This window comes from Cuculus canorus, chromosome 2, assembly GCF_017976375.1.
Source record: "Cuculus canorus isolate bCucCan1 chromosome 2, bCucCan1.pri, whole genome shotgun sequence".
Classification (NCBI taxonomy): domain Eukaryota; kingdom Metazoa; phylum Chordata; class Aves; order Cuculiformes; family Cuculidae; genus Cuculus; species Cuculus canorus.
Genome location: NC_071402.1, coordinates 1,921,258 through 1,947,338, shown reverse-complemented (window position 1 = coordinate 1,947,338; position 26,081 = coordinate 1,921,258). Strand labels below are relative to the sequence as shown.

Genomic DNA, 26,081 nt, shown 5'->3' with positions numbered 1-26,081 from the left:
CCTAAAGGGATCTTTCCCATTGCTATTGCTGTTTTCCTTTCCCAGGTGGAAAGGAGACTGAGGTCTGGGTGATTTGAAACCCATCGTCTTTGCCACATTCCTGATGTCTTTCCTGCCTTTTCTCTTCACAGCAATCTGTAGAATCGTGGAATGGGTTGGGTTGGAAGGGACCTTGAATCCCATCCTTTTCCACCCTCCCTGCCATGGGCAGGGACACCTCAACCTGGATCAGGCTGCTCACAGCCTCGTCCATCCTGGCCTTGAACACCTCCAGGGATGGGGCATCCATGAGTTCTCTGGGCAATCTGGTCCGGTGCCACAATGCCTGTTTGAAAGGCGATGCTTCCTCAACCTCTCCAGTTCCTAAGAAACCTTCCCTTCAACTTCTTGACCCCTGCCTAAGGGCTGCTCTGATATAAGAGCAGGCATGACACGAGATGTTGGTCTACAGCCAATATTCATGTTGACGCACTGGGATTGGGAGAACTCTCTGGTTTTGGCTTCTGCCCAGCTTTGGGGAGAACAGGAGAGCACTGCTTTGCTTCCTTCCACTGTGCAGGACTTGCCCTTTGAAAGGATCTCCCTCCAGAATTACATTTTTGGGACTTGTTATTTAGAATGATTAAATGGTTTGGGTGGAAAGGGAACTTTCAAGCTCATCCAGTCCAACTCCCTGCCATGAGCAGGGACATCTCCAACCAGATCAGGTTGCTCAGAGCCCTGTCTAACCTGACCTTGAGTGTTTCCAGGGGTGGAGCATCTCCCACCTTTCTGGGCAACCTGGGCCAGGTTTTCACCACCCTCAGCATGAAAAATTCCTTCCTTCTGTCCAGCCTGAATCTCCCTTCTTCCAGTTTAAAACCAATCCCCTTTGTCCTGTCTCTCCAGTCTCTGCTAAAAAGTCCATCCCCATCTTTCTCATCAGCCCCCATTAACTACTGAAGGTTCTCCACCTCAAGTGATGCACTGGGGCTGCCTGAGCAGCTCCAAATCTGCTCCTGGAGAAGGCTACAGGCAGATATTTGCTCTCCTTGTGCTCTGAGCTGCTTTGCTGATGCTCCAGCTCTGGTGTAGGAGTCTTGCAGCACCAATGGGGAGGTGCTGGACCTGGACAGACCTTTCTGATGCCGGCTGTGCTGTGCACGGGTGAGAAATAGTGCTTGCTGAGCCACAGCTGGGGTGCAGGTCTGGCATTGCTGACTTGCAGTCTTCCATGCGGATGATGCAGGACAGGAACAGCTTCCATCATGAGTGTTTCCCTAATTAGGTGTGGCTTGATGGAATCGAGTGGTAGGATAGCAAAAACAGGCAGGAAGCTTCTGAATTTTGGATTAAAAGGGCTGTTATTACACCCCCTTCATCACACCCAGGGCTGCAGGGAGCTTTCAGTGCCCTACTCCCACCTTCCGTGCCGTTTTCAGATGCCGTTGGATCTCTCAGAGCTCCCAACAGCGCTGCTGCAAGAAATAATTGCAAATGACTCCATCAGTGCTGCTTTCCTTCGGAAGCTTTTTGTTTTCCTTTTCTAGTTCTGCATCTCCAGCGTCTCCTTAATGTCACCTTGAGGAATCTGCGTGTGCTGTGGCTCTTTTGGTGCAGGATTTGTGGAAGTCAGTGGAGGATGTACTCAAAAGACACCCCGTTTTGTAAAAACTTGGGGGTTTAGAGACCCTCAGCACGTTTTCTGTTAGACTTTTCCGGTTTTGTTTTTTTTTTAATAGAAAGCTCCTACCTTTTTTGTTCAAGGTAAATAACGTGCCCAGAACTCCAAACCCTGACAAGTGCCTCTGCAGTGATTATTTCCCTGTCAGACCTGAGCCTGCTGAAGCAGCACTCTGTTCTTCTTCAGCTGGAAGGGAGAAGATGCATGGATAGGTTTTTCCATTAGAAACAGAGGTGGGAATAAGCTCTGTAAGCACACACATGCTCCTAATGGACTTTTAAAGACACTTGGCTTGAGGAGATGCAATTCCTGACTCAAAATCCATCCTAAGAATTCAACCACTTGACTGTTGTGGCTTTTTCTTAAGAATAAATCTTTTCTTGGTAAATCCTTGCACCTCTGGATCACCATGGCTGGTGTTCTCCACCGCTCCTGTTTTGTTACCATGGGATGCGCTTCCAAGCTGAAGCAAGGCTCCAAACAAACCAGCTCTTCTGGCTGCTCATGGCTTGGACAGGTGTACTCACCGCTGGGTTCAAAACTGGCTGGATGGCCAAGCCCGAAGTGTTAAGGTGAATGGAGTTAAATCCAGAGGGCATCTGGTGATGGAATCATAGAATGGTTTGGGTTGGAAGGGACTTTAAAGATCACCCAGTTCCAACTTGCTACCATGGGCAGGGACACTCCCCACTGGCTCAGATTTCTCAAAGCTTCATCCAATCTAGCTTTCAACACCTCCAGGGAGGTGTTGAACTTCTTGGGGTAACCTGTTCCAGTGTTTCACCACCCTCATGGTGAAGAATTTCTTCCTAATGTCTAATCTAAATCTTCCCCTCTCCAATTTGTAGCCGTTATAAAGTCACAAGTGGTCTTCCCCAGGTAGGGCTCAGTGGTGGGGTTGGTTCTGTTTAATATCTTTATCAATGATCTGGACGAGGGGATCGAGTGCTCCCTCAGTGAGTTTGTAGATGACAACAAATTGTGTGGGACTGTTGATCTGCTTGAGGGCAGGAAGGTTCTGCAAAGGGATCTAGTCAGGCTGAATCCATGGGCTGGAGGGCAGGAAGGCTCTGCAGAAGGATCTGGTCAGGCTGGATCTATGGGACGGGGCCAGTGGGATGGGGTTCAACAAGACCAAATCCTGGGTCCTTCAGCTGAGTCGCAACAACTCCATGCAGCTCCAGGCTTGGGAAAGATGGGCTGGAAAGCTGCCCCTTGGAGAAGGACCTCAGGGTCTTGGTTGACAACAGCTGAACATAAGCCAGCAGTGGCCCAGGTGGCCAAAAAGGCCAAGAGCATCCAGGCTTGGATCAGCCATGGTGTGGCCAGCAGGACCACAGGAGTGATTGTCCCCCTGGGCTCGGCATTGGTGAGGCCGCACCACAAATCCTGGGTTCAGCTTTGAACCCCTCACTCCAAGAAGGGCGTTGAGGGGCTATAACTCACCCAGGGTAGGGGAATAGAGCTGAGGAAGGGTCTGAAGCACAGAGGTTGTGGGGAACAGCTGAGGGACTTGGGGTTGTTGAGCCTGGAGGAGGCTGAGGGGAGACCTCATTGCCCTCTACAGCTCCCTGAAAGGAGGCTGTAGTGAGGTGAATGTTGGTCTGTTCTCCCAAGTAACAAGTGATAGGATGGAAGGAAATGGCCTAAAGTTGCACCAGGGGATGTTTAGTTTGGATATTAGGAAAAATTCCTTCATGGAAGGAGTGGTGAAGCCCTGGAAGAAGCTGCCCAGGACAGTGGTAGAGTCTCCATCCCTGGAGGTGTTCAGGAAACGTGTAGACGTAGCATTTTGGAAGCACAGTGGTGTTGGGCTGATGGTTGAACTGGATGATCTTAGAGGTTTTTTCCAACCTTAATGATTCCATTAATCTGTTATCATTGCAGTGTGTTCGGCTCCCATCCCAAGCGAGGCCTTGGGCTTTAGCGTCTCCGTGGCAGAAAAATAGCTGCCACGTAACTACTTTCATCTTGTCTCCAGTCACTCAACCCAATTTCGTGTGGCTGCAGGGATCTTGCCTAGCAGCAGAATCTTGTTTTTAACAAAATGCTCACTCAGCTCTAAAATATTGCTTTTTCCCCTTGATTCCTCGCTATATTGACAACTTAACACTCAAAGTGCTGATCTGCCATTCTCAATGCCAACATGGGATATATCCCAAAGCGGTGGGAAACTTAGAATCGTAGAATCCTTAGGTTGGAAAGGACCTTTGAGATCATCAATTGCAACTGTACCTGTCCACTCCTAAATCTTATCCCTAAGCACTTCATCTCCCCATCTTTTAAACACCTCCAGGGATGGGACTCCACCACCTCCCAGGGCAGCCTCTGCCACTGCTTCAGAGCACTTTCTGTGAAGACATTTTCCCTAATATCCCATCTAAACTTCCTCTGATGAAGCTTGAAGCCATTCCCTCTTGTCCTATCACCTATCACTTGGGAGAAGAGACCAACACCCATCTCTCTACAGCCTTCTCTTAGGTAGTTGTAGAGAGCAATAAGATCTCCCCTCAGCCTCTTCTTCTCCAGGCTAAACAACCCCAGGTCCCTCAGCCACTCCTAAGACTTGTTCTACAGACTCTTCACCAGCTTTGTCACTGGGAGGGGTTTATCATACTCTACTCTGCTCTTATGTTTGGGCTTCATGATCTCAAAGGTCTTTTCCAGCCTAGTGATTCTATGATTCTGATGAGACCTCACCGGGAGCCCCGTGTTCAGATCTGGAGTCCTCAAAAGTCATCCAATTCCACCCTCCTGACAGGGACACCTTCCACTGGATTAGGTTGCTCAAAGCCTCATCCAACTTGGCCTTGAACACCTCTGGGGACGGGGCAGCCACGACTTCTCAGGGCAACCTGTGCCAGGGCCTCACCACCCTCACAGGGAAGAATTCAATCAAGAGCCCCTCCCCAGCTTTCCCGGAGTCCCTTTCCATACTGGAAGCCACTCTAAGGTCTCTCTGGAACCTTCTCTTCTCCAGGCTGAGCAACCCCAACTCTCTGCCTGTCGTTATACGAGAGGTGCTCCAGCCCTTGGAGCATCTTTGTGGCCCTAATGACTCTGAGCCCTGTGTAGGTAATAAGTAGGGACAAGGTGGTGTGCAGAAAGACTGGGTTGATTGACAAAGTGGAAGTGTGGGAGGAAAACCAGGACAACTGTGGTGTTAATCCAGAGGGACATAAACTAGCAAGCAGAAAAAAAGCATGTGAAGGAGGGAGAGGACGCTCCAGGCTACACGTCAGAGCTGGGTGCATCGAGAAGGACACGGAAGCTTTTTGACAGTGCTTAAGGAGTGAAGTGGAGTGTGGTCTCAGGAACGGCAGTGACATTCAACGTAGTTGTGATGAGGATGTGGACAGCATTTCGGTTCCAAAGTGACTGCTGGGTTCCTAAACGTCAATGCGGTCACAGTTTGAATGTGGACAGTGCTTCAGTTCTGGAGTGACTGCTGGGTTCCTAAACGATTCTGGTATTTAGCGCCTTGTCTTTGCCTCTTTAGTGCAACCTGGAGAGAAACTAGTTGGGCGCAATAAATGAAAGCAGGAAACATGAAAATATTCCATCAACCTTAATTCAGGGAGAGCGAATGTCTCTTCTGGGGCTTTTTTAGCCATGCTTGTCCTGGAAAGTCCCACATTTAGAAACACTTCAAGGTATTGAGTTGGCAGTGTGGAAATACATGAGCTTAAGGATTGCTACCCTGGAGATTTGCCTGAGGTAGTTGGGACTCTTGCTACGAGTAAGACATTGAGGTCCTGGAGCATGTCCAGAGAAGGGCAATAAAGCTGGTGAAGGAGCTGGAGAACGAGGTTTATAAGAGGCAGCTGAGGGACCTGGGTTTGTTTAGCCCGGGGAAAAGGAGGGTGAAGGGTGACCTTATCACTGTCTACAACTGCCTAAAAGGAGATTGCAGAGAAGTAAGTGTTGGTCTCTTCTCCTGAGTAACAACAGGATGAGAGGAAATGACCCCAAGTTGCACCAGGGGAAGTTTAGATTGGATATTAGGAGGAATTTCTTCACCAAAATGGTTATTGGGCACTTAAAGAGACTGCCTAGGGAGGTGATGGAGTCCCCATCCCTGAAGGGCTTTTAGATGGGTAGATGAGGTGCTCAGGGATGTGGTTTAGTAGTGGACAGTTACTGTTGAAATCAATGATCTCAAAGGTCTTTTCCAACCAAGCTATGCTATACTATGCTATGCTATTCTATGATTCTGTGACTAGAGTGGACTGGACAATCTTTGGAATCCCAGAATCCCAGAGTGGTGTGATGGGATGGGACCTCTGGAGCTCACCCAGTCCAACCCCACCCAGGCCAACCCCACTGCAGGATCACCTCCATCAGGTTGCACAGGAATGCGTCCAGGAGGGGTTGGATATCTCCAGAGAAAGAGACTCCGTACCCTTCCTGGTCAGCCTGTTCCAGTGCTCTGTTAGCCTCATGGTAAAGAAGTTGTTCCTCAAATTCAGGTGGAACTTCTTATGCTCCAGTTTGTGTCTGGTGCCCCTTGTCCTGTTGCTGGGCACCAGTAAAAAGAGTCTGGCCCCATCCTCCTGCCCTAAAACCAAAACAGCTTTAATGAAACAGTAATGATAAAAGGAAAACAATATTGGTAAGAATAATAAAGTACATACAAATATAAAAAAATTGAACCTTGCTCGGTGACTACATCACCACTGATGCAGCAGAGGCTGGACTCTGGCAGAAGGGAGCTGGACTCAGGAATGGGATTCAGGAATGCATGAATCCTGGATCAGGGGCAAAAGGACAAGCAAGATCTGTATTTGACACTGATCATCAAAGAAGAAGGCTTGATCCTCGTGATCCAGGTTGGAGGAGGCTTTGAGCAACCTGACTCATTGGGAGATGTCCCTGCCCGTGGCAGGGGGCTTGGAACTGGATGGCCCTTTCCAAACCAAACCATTCTATGATTCTGTGATTCCTCAGGTTTGGTATAAACTGGAGGGATCACAAGAGTCAAGCCTTTGTCTTTGGTGTGTGACATGTATGAGATGAAATGCTCTGTTGGTCAGGTTTGGGTCACGTCTCCTGTCCACCCCTCCCTACAGGTGCCGCCCTTTTTCACCTCTTTGATTTATGACATTCCATCAGCTCAAGGATGGTCTTCATCTCTATAGGGGTAGATGTAACCAATGGCCATTCTCTATCCTAATGCGCTGTTAATAATCACTTCTACAGACAGATGCTGCCACGGAGTGCAGGGAGAGGACGAGGGGCAATGGTTTTAAGCTGAAAGAGGGGAGATTGAGGTGAGATCTTAGGAAGAAATTATTTCCTGTGAGGGTGGTGAGGCACTGGACGAGGTTGCCAAGAGAAGTTGTGGCTGCCCTTCCCTGGAGATTTTGAAGGCCAGGTTGGATGGGGCTTTGAGCAACCTGATCCAGCGAGAGGTGTTCCTGCCCGTGGTGGGAGTGTGGAACAGGATGGCCTTTAAGATCCCTTCCAACCCAAACCATTCTGTGATTCTATGATTTCTATGGGATGCCATCTCTTCACACTGCTGGAGATAAACAGAGTACAGGTATTATTAGATGCAAACTCTTCCCAATCTTCTCTACCAGTTGTGTGTGATGCACTTGCTGCCTTCACTGGTTTAGGTTCATTTATTGCTTTCAAATTGTCTTCTGTTTGCTCAAAAGAAGAAAAAGTGTTAAAAACCCTTAAAGACCACCTCACTGGAAGTGTTGAAGGCCAGCTTGAATGAGGCTTTGAGCAATCTGATCCAGTGGAGGGTGTTCCTGCTCATAGCAGGGGGGGTGGACCTAGATGGGCTTTAAGGTCCCTTCCAACCCAAACCATTCTACGATTCTATGAAACTGTGCCATAGAGTGAAAATGTTTGGAGCTGACTTTTACATCCGACTCAGGATCTTGGATGTCAGCTGGAGAAGGAGAAAGAATTGAAAATGTTCAATACTTCATGAGCTGCAGTCCAAGAAAATCTCTAATGCCTCTGTAATATGATTTGGTTTTTAGAGCTCTCTGTATTGATTTGTGATTTAAAGGGTGCCGTGCTCTCTGTCCGTCATACGAGGAGGGAGGAAGAAGAAAATGCTTTATAAATACATTTCTGAGGACACAGAGGGCACTCAAAGAAAGGGCCGGACCATTGTAGAATTGCCTGTTGGCTCTTGCATCGTGTTAATGGTGTGTAAATTGTATTCCTGTTTAGAGCCACCATAGGACTCATGTTTCAAATGCAGGAGTGGGCAGGATCTCCTTGGGGGCTCCTGGTTTAGGACTCGTCTCGGTGGACTGCTGCCTGAATCGTGGAATCATGGAGTGATTTGGGTTGGAAGGGAACTGAAAGCACATCCAGTTCCAACCCCCTGCCATGGACAGGGACACCTCCCTCTGGTTCAGGTTGCTCAAAGCCCCATCCAACCTGGCCTTCAACACCTTCAGGGATGGGGCAGCCGTGAGTTCTTTGGGTACCCTGCACCAGTGCCTCATTACCCTCACAGAGAAGAATGTCTTTGTAAGATCTCATCTCAATCTCCCCTCTTTCAGCTTAAAACCATTCTCTTTAGTCCTATCCCTGCACTCCCTGATCAAGAGACCCTGCCCAGCTTTCCTGGAGTCCCTTTCCGTACTGAAAGCTGCTCTAAGATCTCCTTGGAGCCTTCTCTTCTCCAGGCTGACGAACCCCAACTCTCTCAGCCTCATAGCAGAGGGGCTCCAGCTCTCGGATCATCTCTGTGATCTCCTCTGGACCCATTCCAACAGTTCCATATTCTTCTTATGTTGAGGATTCCAGAACTGAATGCAGGGCTCCAGGTGAGGTCTCACCAGAGCAGAGGGGCAGAATCCCCTCCCTCGCCCTGCTGGTCCCACTGCTTTGGTTGCAGCCTAGTTTCTGGTTGGCTTTCTCAGCTGTGAGCACACATTGCTGGCTCATGTTGAGCTTCTGATCCACCAGCTCCGCAAGTCCTTCTCTTCAGGGCTGCTCCTAATCCATTCCAGCCTTCCTTGCAGTGAATGAGTACTTTTTATACTAAACACAAGTCTCACACTCACTTCTGGTTACAGCACTTGGTGCTGGTGTTATTTATCAGCCTACGTAGCGATAAATTATAAATGGGCCAGAAAGAAACCTTGATGTTTAAGAGGTTTATTTTCTGTTCTGATGATCTTGCCTCGTTTTTAGCTACAATTTGGTCTGCGTGACTCTGGCTTTTAAGTGCGCGGGTCATTGACTTTTAGATTGATAGGCAGGCTCCCTTCCAGCTCTGATGTTGCTCCAAGCAATTGTTGTCTGGAAAGGCTGAATTGAGAAGATCGAGTACATTGTGTGAAGAGTTCCCAGGTACGGAATGTGCTTTGGCAGTGTGGTAGTTGCCCTCAACCCATGTTCAGTGTGTCAGACACTTCCTATCACTCCCGTGTTGCCCAGACAGCTGGAATAGCCTTTCCTCAGGTCTGAAGATCTGATCTTCAGTGGAGGTCAAACTCCTGGGATGTGTATCTTTGGACAGAGCTCTTCCATGCTCTTGAAATGCTGCACCATCCACCAATCTGAGCAGGGTTTTGACTCTTTGCAGACAAAGCATTTGGGTTTATGGTATCTTGCTTGTGATGTTGTTGAGGGTCAGGATTAGTTTTCCTTCCCCACAAAACCATGGATCGTGTTGGAATTTCAAGTCCATAAATCCCATGGGGTAGAGGGCCCAGGCAAAATGTCCAATGTGCTTGTAGAAGACCACCAGAGCCGTCTGTGCTGTTGTTTAGCAAAGGTGCAAGGCCCAGGAGGTACAGCTTCTGAAGGCCAATGCCACTCAGCAGCTGAGCAATGAAGCTTTCATAGAATCATAGAATGGCTTGATTGAAGGGGACCTTAAAGCCCATCCAGTTCCAACATCCTGCCATGGGCAGGGACACCTCCCACTGCATCAGGTTGCTCAAAGTCCCATCCATCGTGGCCTTGAACACCTCCAGGGAAGGGACATCCACAGCCTCTTTGGGCAATGTGTGCCAGTGCCTCACCACCGTCATTATGAAGAATTTCGTCCTAAGATCTCATCTCAATGTCCCTCCTTTCAGCTTAAAACCATTCCCTGTCGTCCTATTCCTGTGATAAAGACCTTCTCCAGCTTTTCTGTAGGCCCCTTTCAGTACTGGAAGGCTGCTAGAAGGTCTCCCCAGAGCCTTCTCTTCTCCAGGCTGAACAACCTCGACTGAGTGTGTCCTCCTAGAAGAGGTGCTCCAGCCCTCAGATCATCTCCATTGCCTCCTCTGGACTTGCTCCAACAGATCGATGTCCTTCCTGTGCTGAGCACTCCAGAACTGAATGCAGGGTTCCAAACGAGGTCTCACAAGAACAGAGCTGTATTTCATTGCCTTTCTTTTTGGGGTTGCAGATAAAATGCCATTTTCCCCTCTTTGAGGGCATGCGTTTGATGTTAAGATGTGATGGTGGGGGCATAAAAGTTGTGTTCAGGGAAGTTTTTTCCCCCCTAAACACGGCCAAGGCATCTATCTCTTTGTAGGCAGAGGCAGACAGAGGCTGAGACAGTTGGGGATGTTCAGCCTGGCGAAGAGAAGGCTTCGAGGAGACCCTATAGAGACCTTCCAGTACCTCAAGGAGGCCTACAGGAAAGCTGGGGAGGGACTTTTCACAAAGGCGTGGAGCGATAGGACGAGGGGAAATGGCTTTAAATTCGAGAGAGGATGATTTAGACGACATTAGGAGGAATTTCTTTGCAATGAGGGTGATGAGGTACTGGCCCAGGTTGCCCAGAGCAGTGGTGGCTGCCCCATCCCTGGAAGTGTTCAATGCCTGATTGGGTGGGGCCTTGAGCAGCCTGATCCAGTGGAAGGGACCAGACCATGGCAGTGGCGTTGGAATTAGAGGATCTTTAAGGTCTCTTCCAACTCAAACCATTCTATGATTCTATGATAACTGGTGGCTTTCTTTGGAAGGATGCCTCTTGGAGGGTGACCTGTAATGAATGCATCCCTTGGACCACAGTCTGAGCCATATCCTGGCATCCGTCCTGGCAGCTGTCAACATCCACACTATGTCGATGAAGCCAAAGGGAAACGCTTATCCCCCAACACAAAGCCAATCTCTTAAACCAATGGAAAGGCTCTTCATTGATTGACATTGATCTGTCTAGGGCAGCAGAGCTGCCACAACCAGGCCAGATCTTCACATCAGTTCTGGGAATGCTCCTGCTTCTGGCTCCTCACCAACTTTTGGATCGTAGAATCATCGAACAGTTTGGGTTGGAAAGAACTTTTAAAGCCTGTCCAGTCCAACCCCCCTGCCATGAGCAGGGACGTCTCCAAATGGATCAGGATGCTCAGAGCCCCGTCCGACATTGCCTGGAATGTTTCCAGGGATGAGGTATCTCCCACCTCTCTAGGAAACCCCATCCAATATCTCAACACTTTCAGTGTGAACAATTCTTTCCTTCTATCCAGCCTGAATCTCTCCTTTTCCAGTTTAAAATCATTCTCACTTGTCCTGTCACTCCAAACCCTGAAGAGAAGTCCTTCTCCTGGGCATGCAACTTTACCATCAAGTTCCCCAGTTTCTTGTTTCTGGCTGCTGCTGCTTCTTAAAACTTGTGCGTGGTCAGCCTGTTGATGCCACCGACGCTTGGGCTGTGAGTGAAAAGCAGATAACAAGGTTTACTCAAAACTCAATGCTCAGTTTAATCATAGAATCATGGAATCATTCAGGTTTTAAAAGACCCCTAAGCTCATCCAGTCCAACCATCAGCCCAACACCACTGTGCCAACTAAACCATGTCCCAAAGCACCGCATCTACATGTTTTTTTAACCCCTCCAGGGATGGGGACTCCACGTGGCCTCTTCCCATGCTTCACCACTCTTTCAGTAAAGACATTTTTCCTTATGTCCAACCTAATCCCCCCCCAGCACAACTTGAGGCCATTTCTTCTTGTCCTATCACTGTTCCCTGGGAGAAGAGAGCAGCATCTACCTCACCACAACCTCCTTTCCAATTAGAGAGCGACTTGTAGTCCCATTTGTTGTGATCAGCCCTTCTACATGTTGAGAACCAAATCAATAACAGGAGCTGAGGGGCTGACCTGAAGGCCCAGGAGGTCCAAGACTTGAAAGAAAACACACCAGAGCAGTAGGGACTTTTCACTCTGTCATGACTTCAAAGGGTTTTTAGCTGGATTTTTTCCAGAAGAGCCTTTTAGATCTACAGAGTCGAACTCTGCTTTTCAGTGTTGGCAAGCGGCAGCAGATTTTTCATTTGATTGTTTTTCTAAGCTGTGTGTTCTTTGATTGCCTCTGCATGAGATAAACTTCCTCTCAAACATCTCAGAACCGAAACCGTAGCCTTTGTGTGGCCAATGCAAGCTGACCTTCTCCAGAGACACTTTAAATCTTGCTTTACTGACTTGGAGAACATCCAGAGCAGTTCAGACTTCAGAAGTATTGCTGGTTTCTGGTGGTAAATGTTTCTGCTGAGCTGTGTGAGAGGTGGATGCAAAAAGCACTTTGAGATTGTGGGTTGAGAGCATCATGTGAAACCTGCACTGTGCTAGACAGGCAAAGCAAGTTCTGAAGATGACAATGTCTTGTTCGTGCCTAAATAACAACTGTTGTCCCTCAAGAGCAAGGTTCTGCATCTGGGTTGGGGCAATCCCATGTATAAATCCAGGGCGGGTGGAGGATGGATTGGAAGCAGCCCTGAGGAGAAGGACTTGGGGTGCTGGGGGATGAGAAGCAAAGTGCACTCACAAGTATGTCCTGGGCTGCATCCAAAGCAGTGGGACCAGCAGGGCGAGGGAGGGGATTGTCCCCCTCTACTCTGCTCTGGTGAGACCCCACCTGGAGCTCTGTGTCTGTCTCTGGAGTCCTCAGCACAGGGAGGACATGGATCTGTTGGAGCGAGTCCAGAGGAGGCCACAAACATGATCCCAGGGCTGCAGCACCTCCCATAAAAGGATAGACTGAGAGAGTTGGGGTTGTTCAACATGGAGAAGAGAAGGCTCCAAGAAGACCTTAGAGCAGCCTTCCAGTACCTGAAGGGGTTCCAGGAAATCTGGGGAGGGGCTCTTGGTCAGGAATTGCAGGGATAGGATGAGGGGAACGGCTTTGAGGTGAAAGAGGGGAGTTTGAGGTGAGATCTTAGGAAGGAATTCTTCCCTGTGAGGGTGGTGAGGCTCTGGCCCAGGTTGCCCAGAGACGTCATGGCTTCCCCATCCCTGGAGGTGTTGAAGACGAGATTGGATGGGGCTTCAAGCTCCCTGATCCAATGGGGGGGTGTCCCTGCCCATGGCAGGGGGTTGGAACTGGATGGGCTTTAACGTTCCCTCCAACCCAAACCATTCCATAATTCTATGATTCAATGAACCAGGTGATCTTCAAAGTTCTTTCCAACCCGAACCATTCCATGATTCTGTAATTTCATGACTGTATGATTCCAAGTTCCTGAAAACATCATAGTATCATCTTATCTGAAAGGCAGCAAACAGCCAGGTTTCCATCAAGCGTCTGGGAGATGTTTTGACTGCTTTTCCTGCCGCAGCGCAGATTCCCTGATTGAGGGAATCTCATCAGCGAGCAAATTGCAGGTCTGTCTGATCCTGCAGCCCATACCCTTATCTCACTGTCTTGCCCTTCAAGTTCAAGGGACCTGTTTGGCTTTGTCGTTGTAAAGCAAGCTCACAAACTTCTTTTTTTTGGGTGGATTAAAGGCTTTCCCGTGAGACTGGTGCACACAATAGCTGCTGGTTTAAGTCGCTGCCCTGTAAAAGCTGCGCTGCAGCAGCGTGAACACAGGCTTTCTGTCGGCGGAGCACTGCGACGTTGTTTAACCACAGGAAGCTTGTTGGCTTTATTGCATCACCACGGTGGTGTGTTAGGTGAAGAGCCTTTCCATGGAGAAGGCCCTGTGATTCATCCACTGCCTGGTGACATCCAGTTTGGATCATCATGATGCCGATAAACATGTTAAATACAGTCGTTCTCTCCGACTTCCCTTGCCATTCAAATGAGGGAGGTGATTCTGCCCCTCTACTCCGCTCTGGTGAGACCCTGCCTGGAGTCCTGTGTCCAGTTCTGGAATTGTCAATGTAAGAAGGATATGGAACTGTTGGAATGGGTGCAGAGGAAGCCACAAAGATGATGCAAAGGCTGGAGCACCTTGCATATGAATGACGGGTTGAGTTTGTTCATCCTGGAGCAGAGAAGGCTCCGGGAAGACCTTAGAGCAGCTTCCAGCACCTGAAGAGGCTCCAGAAAAGCTGGGGAGGGACTTTTTTTCCAGGGGCATGGAGTGATAGGATGAGGGGAAATGGCTTTAAATTAGAGTGGAAAGATTCAGATGAGACATTAGGAAGAAATTGTTCATGATGAGGGTGATGAGGGTCTGGCCCAGATTGCCCAGGGAAGTTGTGGCTGCCCCCTCTGTGGAGGTGTTGAAGGCCAGATTGGATGTGGCTTCAAGCAACCTGATCCGGTGGGAGGTGTCCCTGCCCATGGCAGGGGACTAGATGCAACTAGATGATCTTTAAGGTCCCTTCCAACCCAAACCGTTCTATGAGTATGGAAAACTCCCTCACAGAGCATCCTTTTAACCTCCTTCCCTGGCTTTCTGCACCCTTTCAAAGGGATCCCTTACCTTCCTCTGCCCTGTTTTCTTTGGCCATGTCTTTTGCAAATATGACATGGATAGAAGAGAAACTGTTGCTCTCCCAGAGGGACAGGAGTCTGATTTCCTCATGTAAAGCATCACTTGGGTAATCCAGCCGTTCCAATCCTTTGTTCCAAGCATCTATTATTGTCAGAGGAGGATGCTTTAAGTTCCTGAGGGCCCTTACAAAGTGCTAGGAAGGTTTGAATAAGTAAGTAGCAAGTTCAGAAGGATTTGGTAGCCCATAGTCCTTTCTTTCTCACCACGTGGAAGTTGGAGCTCAGGTCATTTGTCCATCCTATGTAGTAAAAATCAATCCTAATTTCTAGCAGTACTTGGCCATGTTGTACCAGAATTGCTGTAATGGGTAACAATTTTTGATGCTGTCATTCATAGAATTATGGAATTGGTTGGCTTGGAAGGGACCTTAAAGATCATCAAGTTCATAGAATCATGGAATCATGGAATGGTTTGGTTTGGAAGGGATCTTAAAGATCATCCAGTTCATAGAATCATAGAATGGGTTGGGTTGGAAGTGACCTCAAAGCCCATCCAGTTCCACCCCCTCTGCCATGGGCAGGGACACCTTCCACTGGATCAGGTTGCTTAAAGGCTCATCCAACCTGGCCTTGAACACAGCCAGGGCTGGAACATCCATGACTTCTCTCAGCAACCTGTGAAAGTGCCTCACACCCTCCCAATAAAGAACTTCTTCCTAAGATCTCATCTCCATCTCCTCTCTTTCAGCTTAAAACCATTCCCTTTGTCCTATCTCCGCACTCCCTGTTAAACAGCCCCTCCTCATCTTTCCTGTAGGCCCCAAAATTCCAAAAATGAGAGTAGAGAACATTAATCATTTCCATAACAATAACTTCTCTGTTTCTCTAGTCCAGAGTTCCATATCTTCGTAGATGTGGGCGATGCGTGGGAGTCTTCCAGTTCAACAGTGGCTACTCTCAGCGTTTGCTCTCTGGAGTGGTGGAGCTTCTGCATCTTTGAGCATTTGTTTCGTGACTTTAGACCTTGAGAGAACCTGGAAAAATAGGCCAGGAATGACTTTTCTTTAAAATCCAGCTGCTGGCTTTTGGGTTGGGAGTAACTCCATGTTAAATGGAGCAAGGGTGAGGGAGGTGGGCTCTACAGGAAGCTGATCCGTGGAGAAGTTGGCTTTGTAGGAAGCTGATTAGTGGGGAAGTGGTCTCTGTAGAAACCTTATCGGTGACTTTGCTGTGGAGTAGCTCATCACCACCTGAGTTACTAAAAGTATTTTATCTATTCGATCTTTGTGAGCACCTGAGACCACTCCAACTTCTCTCTTGGCCTGGTCTTCCTTCTGAAAACCAACCACCAGTGTTGATGCTGTCTTGACTTTCCTCTCTGTTGGTCCAACTCAATTTTCTGCTCTGATGAGCCACCTTAAAATCTGCTTCGAAGCATGAAGACTTAAAAATACCTATTTACATGTTCCTTATGCAAAACCAGGTTCCTGGCTTGACTGGTACTGCTGGTATTTCAATCACTACCTTGCCTTGCTCCACAGCTTGGTTATCCCACAGCAGTCTGGCTTCCAACCGCAAATCCCAAAGTCTTGAGTCAGCTCCTCATCTCCACCAGTTCCAGAATGTTTCTCCCCCCACAACTCCTCTTTGCTTGGCTTTCCCTCTTGCCAGCAGTGATTGTTACCTGCTCTGGCACTGAACAAACAGGAATTACTCATCCTGACAGCTCTACCACGGCTTCCAGGGCACTTAGTCTTAAATGATGTAAGACTGGATCTTATTAAACGGTCAGCCAGTTGGCTGCTCTTCCACCTTTCCTTTCCTGTCCATGTACTCTACTTCTGTCCAATCCATGTATTTTTCCTGTTGCGTTAGTGTAGAATCATAGAACCATGGAATGACCTGGGTTGGAAGGGACCTTAAAGATACAAATACACCCCTCCTGCCATGGGCATCAACACCTCCCACTGGACCAGGTTGTTCAAAGCCCCATCCAACCAGGCCTTGAACACCTCCAGAGGTGGGGCAACCACGACTTCTCTGGGCAACCTGGGCCAGTGCCTCACCACCCTCGCAGGAAAGAATTTCTCCCTAAGATCTCATCTCAATCTCTCTTCTTTCAGCTTAAAAACACCCCCACCCCATCCTATCCCTGCACTCCTTGATCAAGAGCCCCTCCCTAGTTTTTCCTTAGCTCCCTTTCAGTACTGGAAGGTCTTCCCAGGTCCTTCTTTTCTCCAGGCTGAACAACCCCAAGAATCATAGAATCACGGAATCATTCAGGTTGGAAAAGACCTCTAAGCTCTTTAAGTCGAACCATCAGCCCATCCCCACCGTGCCAAGTAAACCATGTCCCAAAGTGCCACATCTACATGTTTTCTGGACACCCCTGTGTATAGTGACTCCACCACTGCCCTGGGCAGCCTCTTCCAATGCTTCACCACTCTTTCAGTAATGAAATTTGTCCTAACATCAAGTCTAAACCTCCCCTGGTGCAACTTCAGGCCGTTTCGTCTTCGAGTGTAGTACAGAATCCCTGTGTGCTTGCACCAATCTTGCCAGCGTGCAGACATCTCCTGTGGGGGTAGGGTGGCAGGCCACATGGTCTTCTGGCCAGGCAATGCTGTTCTCCCAGTGAATTGACACCTCAAGAAGTTCAGGGAAGGGGATGGAGAATGGACTTAATTCCAGTGGGTGGCCAATCAGAACTGGTGTTCCCCAGGGGTCAATGTTGGGGCCATCATTTATTGTCTTTATTCATGATCTGGATGAAGGGATCGAGTGCTCACTCAGTGAGTTTGGACATGACACCAAATCAGGTTGGGGTGTTGATCTGCTTGAGGGCAGGAAGGCTCTGCAGAGGGATCTAGGCATGGATCCATGGGCTGGAGGGCAGGAAAGCTCTGCAGAGCGATCTGGACAGGCTGGATTCGTGGGCTGAGACCAACAGGGTGGGGTTCAGCAAGGCCGAGTGGCAGGTCCTGCTCTTGGGTCACAACAACCCCATGCAGCTCCAAGCTTGGGGAGGAGTGGCTAGAAAGCTGCCTGGAGGAAAACAACCTGTTGGTGTCGGTCAGCAATGGCTGAACGTGAGCCAGAAGTGGCCCAGCTGGCCAAAAAGGCCAACTTCATCTTGACTTGGATCAGAAATGCTGTGACCAGCAGGACCAGGGAAGTGATTGTGCCCCTGGACTTGGCACTGGTGAGGCTGCACCTCAAATCCTGTGTTCGGTTTTGGGCCCCTCACTCCAAGAACGATGTTGAGGGGCTGCAGTACACCCAGAGAAGGGCGATGGACATGGCGAAGGGTATGGAGTAAAGAGGTTATGAGGAGCATCTGAGAGACCTGAGGCTGTGGAACAGGTCCCTCAGCAACGTCAAGAAGGTGTGGAAAATCCCTAATGTTGCATCCAGCTGCCATGTAGCATTGCCCTCTTAGGGATACGAGTTTCTGGTGGTGGTTGGCTCAGCCTTGCTCCATCAGGAAGCATCACAAATGCCACCCATGATGCAATTCTCTTAAACTCATTATCATTGCTGGACTCTTTCTCCCTGAAGACCTTGCTCTGCCTCATTAGGTTTATTTTTTCCCTCTTCATCTCACTCCTTCAGAGACTTTAACATCCAGCGTTCCATTCCACTTCTGTTTCTCCTCCTCCCTGCTGGTACATAACCACTAAGCTGGGATTTACTGGATTGTCTCTGTGGTTCCAACAACCCAGTGAGCTTTGAGAAACCTCCTGGGCAGCCTCGTAGGCTTTGCTGGAAAGTTTACCCCTTTCTGCTTTATTTCTCACTTCTTTCTTCCGCTCCATTTCTGCTTGCTTGCATTTTCGCACCTTTTCATCCTCCTTCTCAGCTCAAGCAGAAACGTCTCAAGTGCTTTCATCTCTGGGTTGAGAGATGTGGGATTCTGGCAGAAAGCTACAGAAACAGCAATAAAAAAACACCTTCTGGCTGGTTTTCCTGCATCTGCTGGTGGCCATGGCACGTGGAAGGGGGTACCCTGGTCTGCATCATAAAGTCATAGACTCATGGAATTGTTTGGGTTCCTGTCAAACATCAAGTCTCCAGCTGTGAATAGGGCATAATTGTAGAATCATGGAATGGTTTGAGTTGGAAGGGACATTAAAGCCCATGCAGTTCCAACCTCCTACCATGGGCAGGTACACCTCTCACTGAATCGAGTTGCTCAAAGCCTCGTCCAACCTGGCCTTGAACACCTCCTGGGATGGGAGATCCATGACTTCTCTAGGTAACTTGTTCCACTGCCTCCCCACCCTCACAGGGAAGAATTTCTCCCTAAGATCTCTTTTCAATCCTCACTCTTTCAGCTTAAAACTATCCCCCCTCATCCCATCCCTGCACTGCCTGATCAAGAGCCCCTCTCCAGCTTTCCTGGAGACCCTTTCCATACTGGAAGCTGCTCTAAGGTTTCCCCAGAGCCTTCTCTTCTCCAGGCTGAACAACCCCAATTCTCTCAGCCTGTCCTGGTATGAGAGGTGCTCCAGCCCTGGGATCATCTTCATGGCCTCCTCTGGACTCGCTCCAACAACTCCATGTCTTTCCTGTCCTGCAGCCTCCAGAACTGGACACAGGACTCCAGGTGGGGTCTCACCAGAGCAGATCAGAGAGGCAGAATCCCCTCCTTCACCGTGCTGGCCACGCTGCTTTGGATGCAGCCCAGGACAATGGTTGGCTTTGTGGGCTGCAAGCACACATTGCCAGCTTGTGTTGAGCTTCTTGTCCCACAGCACCCTAAGCCTTTCTCCTCAGGGCTGCCCTCAATCCATTCTCCATCCAGCCTGGATTTGTGCTTGTGATTGCCCCAAGCCAGCTGCAGGACTTTGCCCTTGGCCTTGTTGAACTTCATGAGGCTGATGAAGGGCTTCATGAACCTTCTCATTATGCAGCTTCTCATTATGCTGCACAAGGTCCTTTGCCCCACTCCCTTGGGAACAACCAGCATTTGCTTTTCCTCCCATCATTTTTTGTTCATTCTCTGTCTTGCATCCTGCTGCAGATGCCTGCAGATCACTCTTTCCGATGCTCTTGGCGGTACTGCTGTCTTCTGCCCACGTTGCTATTTCTACTGTTCTCTTCGCTTGATTCGTCCCTGACTGTTGAGCTGCTGTTACTCTCACACATTTTGTCTTTATTCTTTCTTTCTCTTCTCCTGTCCTCCCACCTCTGCTGGCCTCGCTGCCGTTCCTTCAATATCTGGTAGGGAAAAGATGTTTTCACACTTCAGGACCCATAAGGTCTTTGATGTTCGTATATGCAAACTTATTTACATCTTTATTCTGCTGGTACCTCACTTTGTCTATCAGGTGGTGGCTGGTTGGTATAGATCTGCTGTATCCCAGTGGGAATCGATCATCATAGAATCATGGAATGATTTGGGTTGGAAGTGACCTTAAAAGTCATCCTGATTCAATTCCTCTACCATGGGCAGGGCCACATTCCTCTGGAGTAGGTTGCTCAAAGCCACATCCAACCTGCTTTGAACATCTCCATAGATGAGGACTCCACCACTGCCCTGGGCAGCCTCTTCCAGGGCTTCACCACTCTTTCAGTAAAGAAATTTTTCCTAATATCCAATCTAAACTTCCCCTGGCACATCTTGAGGCAATTTCCTCTCATCCTATCAGTGTCTCCTTGGAAGAAGAGACCAGCACCCACCTCACCACAACCTTCTTTCAGGTGGTTGTAGACAGTGATGAGGTCTATCCTCAGCCTCCATTTCTCTAGGCCAAACACCCACAGTTCTCTCAGCTGCTCCAGTAAGAATTGTGCTCCAGACTGTTCCCCATCTTCATTCCCTTCTCCGGACACGCTCCAGCCCATCAATATCCTTCTCAGAGTGAGGGGCCCAAAACTGAACACAAGATTCAAGGTGTGACCTCACCAGTGCCCAGTCCAGAGGTACTGTACCTGCACTGATCATGCTGACCACATCATTTCTGATCCAAGCCAGGATGCTGTTGGCCTTCTTGGCCTTCTGGGCCACTGTTAGCTCATGTTCAGCTGCTGTTGACCATCAACCCCAGATCCTTCTCCTCCAGGCAACTTTCCAGCCACTCTTCTCCAACCGTGGAGTGATGGATGGAGTTGTTATGATGCAAGAGCAGGACCCAGCACGTGGCCTTGTTGAACACCATCCGAACTGGAAACCCAAAATAAATAGTAAGGACTTGGAGGAGGCAGATTTTGATGTGGTAGGGAGCAAAGACCGGAGTGGGCTGGCATGGAGTTGCTTTGAGCCTTGAAGGTAGGAGAAATTTAACCTAGATTCTTAAGCTGAACCTGAAGACGAGTGGCCTGTTTGCTTGGGGGGTGTTGATGGACAGCATTGTTTTGCAGCGCTACCTGCTATCATATTTGAAGGAGGAGTCTTTGGCATCGTAGAGTCATGGGATGGTTTGGGTTGGAAGGAACCTTAAAGCCCACCCAGTTCCAACCCCACTGCCCCGGGCAGGGACACTTCCCACAGGATCAAGTTGCTCAAAGCCTCTTACAATCTGGCCTTAACACCTCCAGGAATGGGGCAGCCACAACGTCCCTGGAGACCTCTTCCAGTGTCTCACCACCCTCATCGTGAAGAATTTCTTCCAAACGTCCCATCTAAATCTTACCCCTTTCAATTTAAAGCCACCCCCCCTCGTCCCATCACTCCATGCCCTTGGAAAAAGTCCCACCCCAGCTTTCCTGGAGCCCCTTCACATATTGGAAGCTACTCTAAGGTCTCCTCGGAGCCTTCTCTTCTCCAGGCTGAACAACCCCAACTTCCTCAGCCCGTCCTTATAGCAGAGGTGCTCCAGCCCTTGGATTATCTTCATGTCCTCCTCTGGACCCATTCCAACAGTTCCGTATCCTTCTGTTGGGGAATTCCAGAAGTAGACCTAGGATTCCAGGTGGGGTCTCACAAGAGTGGAGTAGAGGGGGAGAACCTCACCCTGCTGGCTGCACTTCTTTTGATGCAGCCCAGGACACGGTTGGCCTTCTGGGCTGTGACCATACGATACCAGCTCAGCAGATTGATGATTGATAGTGGAACTGCACACCAAGAGGAAAGATCTGGTGCCGAAGGTCATAGAATCATAGAATGCGTTGGGCTGGAAGGGACCTTAAAGCTCATTCAGTTCCACCTCCCCTGTCATGGGCTGAAATGGGATTGTGTTTGTGATCCCTCACGGTCCCGCATTTCAGGTAGCCCACAAACCAGACGCAAGAACAGATCCATGCAGAACATTTTGAGGTGACCTGAGCTCACCCTCAGCGACCGCTGCAGCAGGATTTTCAGCTTGGAAGCGAAACCTGGTTTATGATCCCGCTCCGTAGGTACGTTACGAAGCTAATAATGGATCTCAGAGAGCGTTCTGGCAATTAAACACCTCTAATGATGAAGTTTTCTCCCTGGAGATTGCAGAGGGAGGCTCTTGGTGCAGCTCCCTCACGCTGCAGCCATTTCACAAGCATCTTCAAACCCAGTTATGCAGCAATAAAAAGAAATACAATGTGCATATCCGAAGGAGACAGATTGCTGCCTTCATCTGTCTCCCTGATCTGATGCCAGCGCTGCGCCGTGCTGCAGTAACTCCATTCTTTTCCTTTTCCCCTTATATCCCCCTTTTTTAATTGAAATATATCACTCTGCTGAGTGATTTTGACCACTTAGAAAGAGTCAATGCTGCAGGGAGGAACCCAGTTGCCCCCTTGCTGCTGAGCTTGGGAAAACCTTGGGGCATTCAAGCCCAAGGGTGACCTGTGAAGCAGCAGGAGAACAAGGGAACGGGAAGACTGTGTGCTTGGCTCTGGGAAAGCCTGATTTAAAGCAAAACTTCTGCTTGTTTTACTGTCATGTTTTTCATCCAAATCTGAATTGTTAATATTGTTTTCAAAGGTTTCTAAGCAACCCTATTTGGTTTGACTTGGCGGAATCTCAGCATCCCTTTGGTTGTCACCAGCCAGGAAGTTTCCTGCTGACTTGGAGTGGTAGGAGATGGCCATTGTAGAGTCACAGAATGGTTTGGGTTGCAAGGGACCTTAAAGACGGTCCAGTTCCAACCCCTCTGCCATCAGCAGGGACACCTCCCACTGGATAAGGCTGCTCAAGGCCCCATCCAGCCTGGCCTTCAACACCTCCAGGGATGGGGCAGCCACAACTTTCCTGGGCAACCTGTACCAGTGTCTCACCATCCTCATCATGAAGAATTTCTTCCTAATGTCTAGTCTAAATCTTCCCCCTTCCAATTTAAAGCCATTCCCCCTCATCCTATCACTACGTCCTCCTCTTTGGGAACCCAATGTAACCAGCTGTGTGGAGGCCTGCATGGCCATGCTGATGATAAGGATTCAAGTGGTTGTGTTACCCCATGGAGGTCTGCACAACCATGCTGATGTTAAGGATTCTAGCGGTTGTGTTACCCCATGGAGGTCTGCACAGCAGATATGGGTTCAAGCCCTTCTGAGATGACGTGTGGAGCGTGGTTGGTTGAGCAGACCCCCTTGACCTTGTCAGTGAACGGCAGTGCAGCCCCACCTCCAGCACCGTCACCATGGGGATGGGTCACTACAATCAATCAACCATCCGTAGTGGTGTCTAATGCAGTCCTAGTGGTTTCCTCTGCCATCATCTTTTACGTGCTTGCTGTGGTCTTTTTCATGTCCAGTATGCAACTGCATCTCCATGGTCCATATTATTGAGTGCTTACCTCTGCTTCTCCTTCCTCTTCCTTCCTCCTAGCCTGTTGCAAATCATAAAGTCATAGAATGATTTGGGTTGGAATGAGCCTCAAAGCCCATCTTGTTCCACCCCCCCTGACATGGACCGGGACAACTCCCACTGGATCAGGTTGCTCAAAGCCCCATCCAACCTGGCCTTGAACATCTTCAGGGAAGGGGCAGCCACGACTTCTCTGGGCAACCTGGGCCAGTGCCTCACTGCCCTCATGGTTAAAAATGTGTTCATTTTATCGAAGCTAAATCTCCCCTCTTTCAGCTTAAAACCATTCACTATTGTCCTATCCCTGCATTCCCTGATCAAGAGCCCCACCCCAATTTTCCTGGAGACCCCTTGAAGTACTGCAAGGCTTCTCTAAGGTCTCCCTCGAGCCTTCTCCTCTCAAGGCTGACCTCCCTCAGCCTGTCTTTGTACAGGAGGTGCTCCAGCCCTCAGATCACCTCCTTTGGACTCACTCCAACAGGTCCATGTCCTTCCTGTGCTGTGACCTCCAGAAATGAATGTAGGGCTCCAGGTGGGGTCTCACCAAATTGGAGTAGAGGAGGAGAATCCCCTCCTTTGCCCTGCTGATCCCATTGCTTTGCATGCAGCCCAGGACATGGTTCACTTTCTGGGCTACGAGCACAGATTGCTGTCTCACGTTGAGCTTCTCATCCCCCAGCATCCCAAGTCCTTCTCCTCAGGGCTGCTCAACAATCCATTCTCCACCCAGCCTGTAGTTGTGCTTGGGATTGCCCTGACCCAGGGGCAGGACCTTGATGACCTTAATGTCATCATTTGGCATGGCGCCTTCTCTTCATTCCTCCTAGCCTGTTGCAAATCCAACCTTAAAGAATGAAGATGGAAAACAAGACTCATAATGGACTGGATAGCACATACTTTGGAGATGGACTTGTTTCTGGATCAGTGGACCTTTATTTCTGGCTCTCCTGACGTTGCACGCCATGCTGAATAGGTTCTATCTACACGTAATATCCCAATTCATGTTTGTGTGTCTTCTTAGAAAGGTGACCCTGTGTCACAGTGAATGGTGCAATGTTGTTGTTGTTCCAGCTGTGTGCAGCAAGCGAAGGAGTTCAGATGCTCTTCAAGAAGTCATCTTGTGTAATACGGCATTTAGGGAAATGAAAAGATAATTTATGCCATTGGGAACAGGTACGTAAGTCCTCCACTTGTTCTCAGCTTGGTTTCTCAAGCAATTGTCCTAGGTAATAAGAAAAAAAATGGGGCAAAAACCAGATTATCCTCCTTTATAGAACGGTTTGGCTTGGAAGGGACCTTAAAGCAGTTCCAACCCTCCCACCATGGGCACCAAGACTTTCCACTGGAACAGGTTTCTCAAAGCCTCATCCAGCCTGGCCTTAAACACCTGCAGGGACAGGGCATCCATGACTTCTCTGGGCAACCTGTATGAGTGTCTCAATGCCTTTTTGGAGGAGTGAAATGACAGCAGAGAGAGAAAAAGCTGAATCTGGAATCATGGAATGGTTTGAGTTGGAAGGACCTTTAAGCTCATCCAGTTCCAACCCCACTGCCATGGGCAGGGACACTTCCCACTGGATCAGGTTGCTCAAAGCCCCATCCAACATGGCCTTCAACACCTTCAGGGATGGGGCAACCATGACATCTCTGGACAACCTGGGCCAGTGCCTCACCACCCTCAGAGGAAAACATTTCTTCCTAAGATCTCATCTCAATCTTCCCTCTTTCAGCTTAAACCTGTTCCCCCTCATCCTTGCACTCTCTGATCAAGAGCTCCTCCCCAGCTTTCCTGGAGCCCTTTTCAGTACTGGAAGCTGCTCTAAGTTCTCTCCAGAGCTTTCTCTTCTCCAGGCTGAACAACCCCAACTCTCTCAGCCTGTCCTCATACAGGAGGTGCTCCAGCCCTCAGATCGATCATCTCTGTGCCCTCTTCTGGTCTCACTCCAACAGATCCATGTTGATCTTGTGCAAGGATGGCCTTGAGGACATCTGAACTACTGCACGACATTCCTTCTATTTAAAACACAGTCTGTGGCCTGGGCCACCACGAGATGACAAGCTCCTGCATGGCAAGTGAAGTGGAAGAGCTGCAATGTGCATCTGGCATCATGGGGACGTTCAACTATTTCTAGCAACTGTCCCCATCGTGGCATATGACCTAACTCTCAGACAGCAGAGCTGTCACAGCAACCATAAAGGTCAGGATACCTCCCAGCTCGTATTTAAGGTGGGTGGACGATGAGTTTCTGCCTTGGGCAAACAAGCGTCTCTTTCTTTTGAAGCTTGGGACAAGAAGCCTGGTCTGGGTTGTCGGAGCTTTTCTTGAACTTGTAGGACTCTAGATGGCCCTGAGAGGAGAGGGGGTTGTTCAGCTGTCGTAATGGATTACTAGGAGGTAATTGCTCTTCAGCAGCTTGTGATCATCCCTTGCATTTGTTCGCTGCTTGAGACACAGCAGCTGTGTTATAGAATCACAGAATGGTTTGGGTTGGAAGGGACCTCAAAGCTCATCCAGTTCCAACCCCTGTGCCATGGGCAGGAACACCTCTCACTGGACTTTATTGCTCCAAGCCCCATCCTACTTGACCTGGAACACCTGCAGAGATGGGGAGCTACTGCTTCTCTGAGCAACCTTGGCCAGTGTCTCACCACCCTCACAGGAAAGAATTTCTTCCTAAGGTCTCATCTCAATCTCCCCTTTTTCATCTTGAAACCATTCCCCATCGTCCTGTCCCTGCACTCCCTGATCAAGAGCACCTCCCCAGCTTTCCAGGAGACAATCAGACAAAATCAACAGACAGAACCTGTGAATTTCTAAGTGAGATGGGATCAGAAGGGGCTCCTGGTGATGAAGAGAATATGGGGAGGGAGGTAACAATCCTTAGGCTGATCTCCTGTTGCCTTGAGGTGACCACGTGACATGGTAGCTCTCATGGCTGGGTTAAAGCCTCTTCTGACAACACTGAAGGAATGATTGAGGAGGCCTTTACTGATTCTTCTGGCAAGGGCAGAGATCTTTGTCATGGGCTTCTGCATCCTGATGGATTGTCCTTGATT

The 26,081-nt window shown here is 49.1% G+C and overlaps 1 protein-coding gene across 1 annotated transcript in view; it reads left to right on the top strand.

Moving 5' to 3' along the window:
* Window positions 1–26,081, top strand: part of ARHGAP39 (Rho GTPase activating protein 39) — a 142,010-nt gene that overhangs the window by 9,376 nt on the left and 106,553 nt on the right. The window lies entirely within an intron of this gene.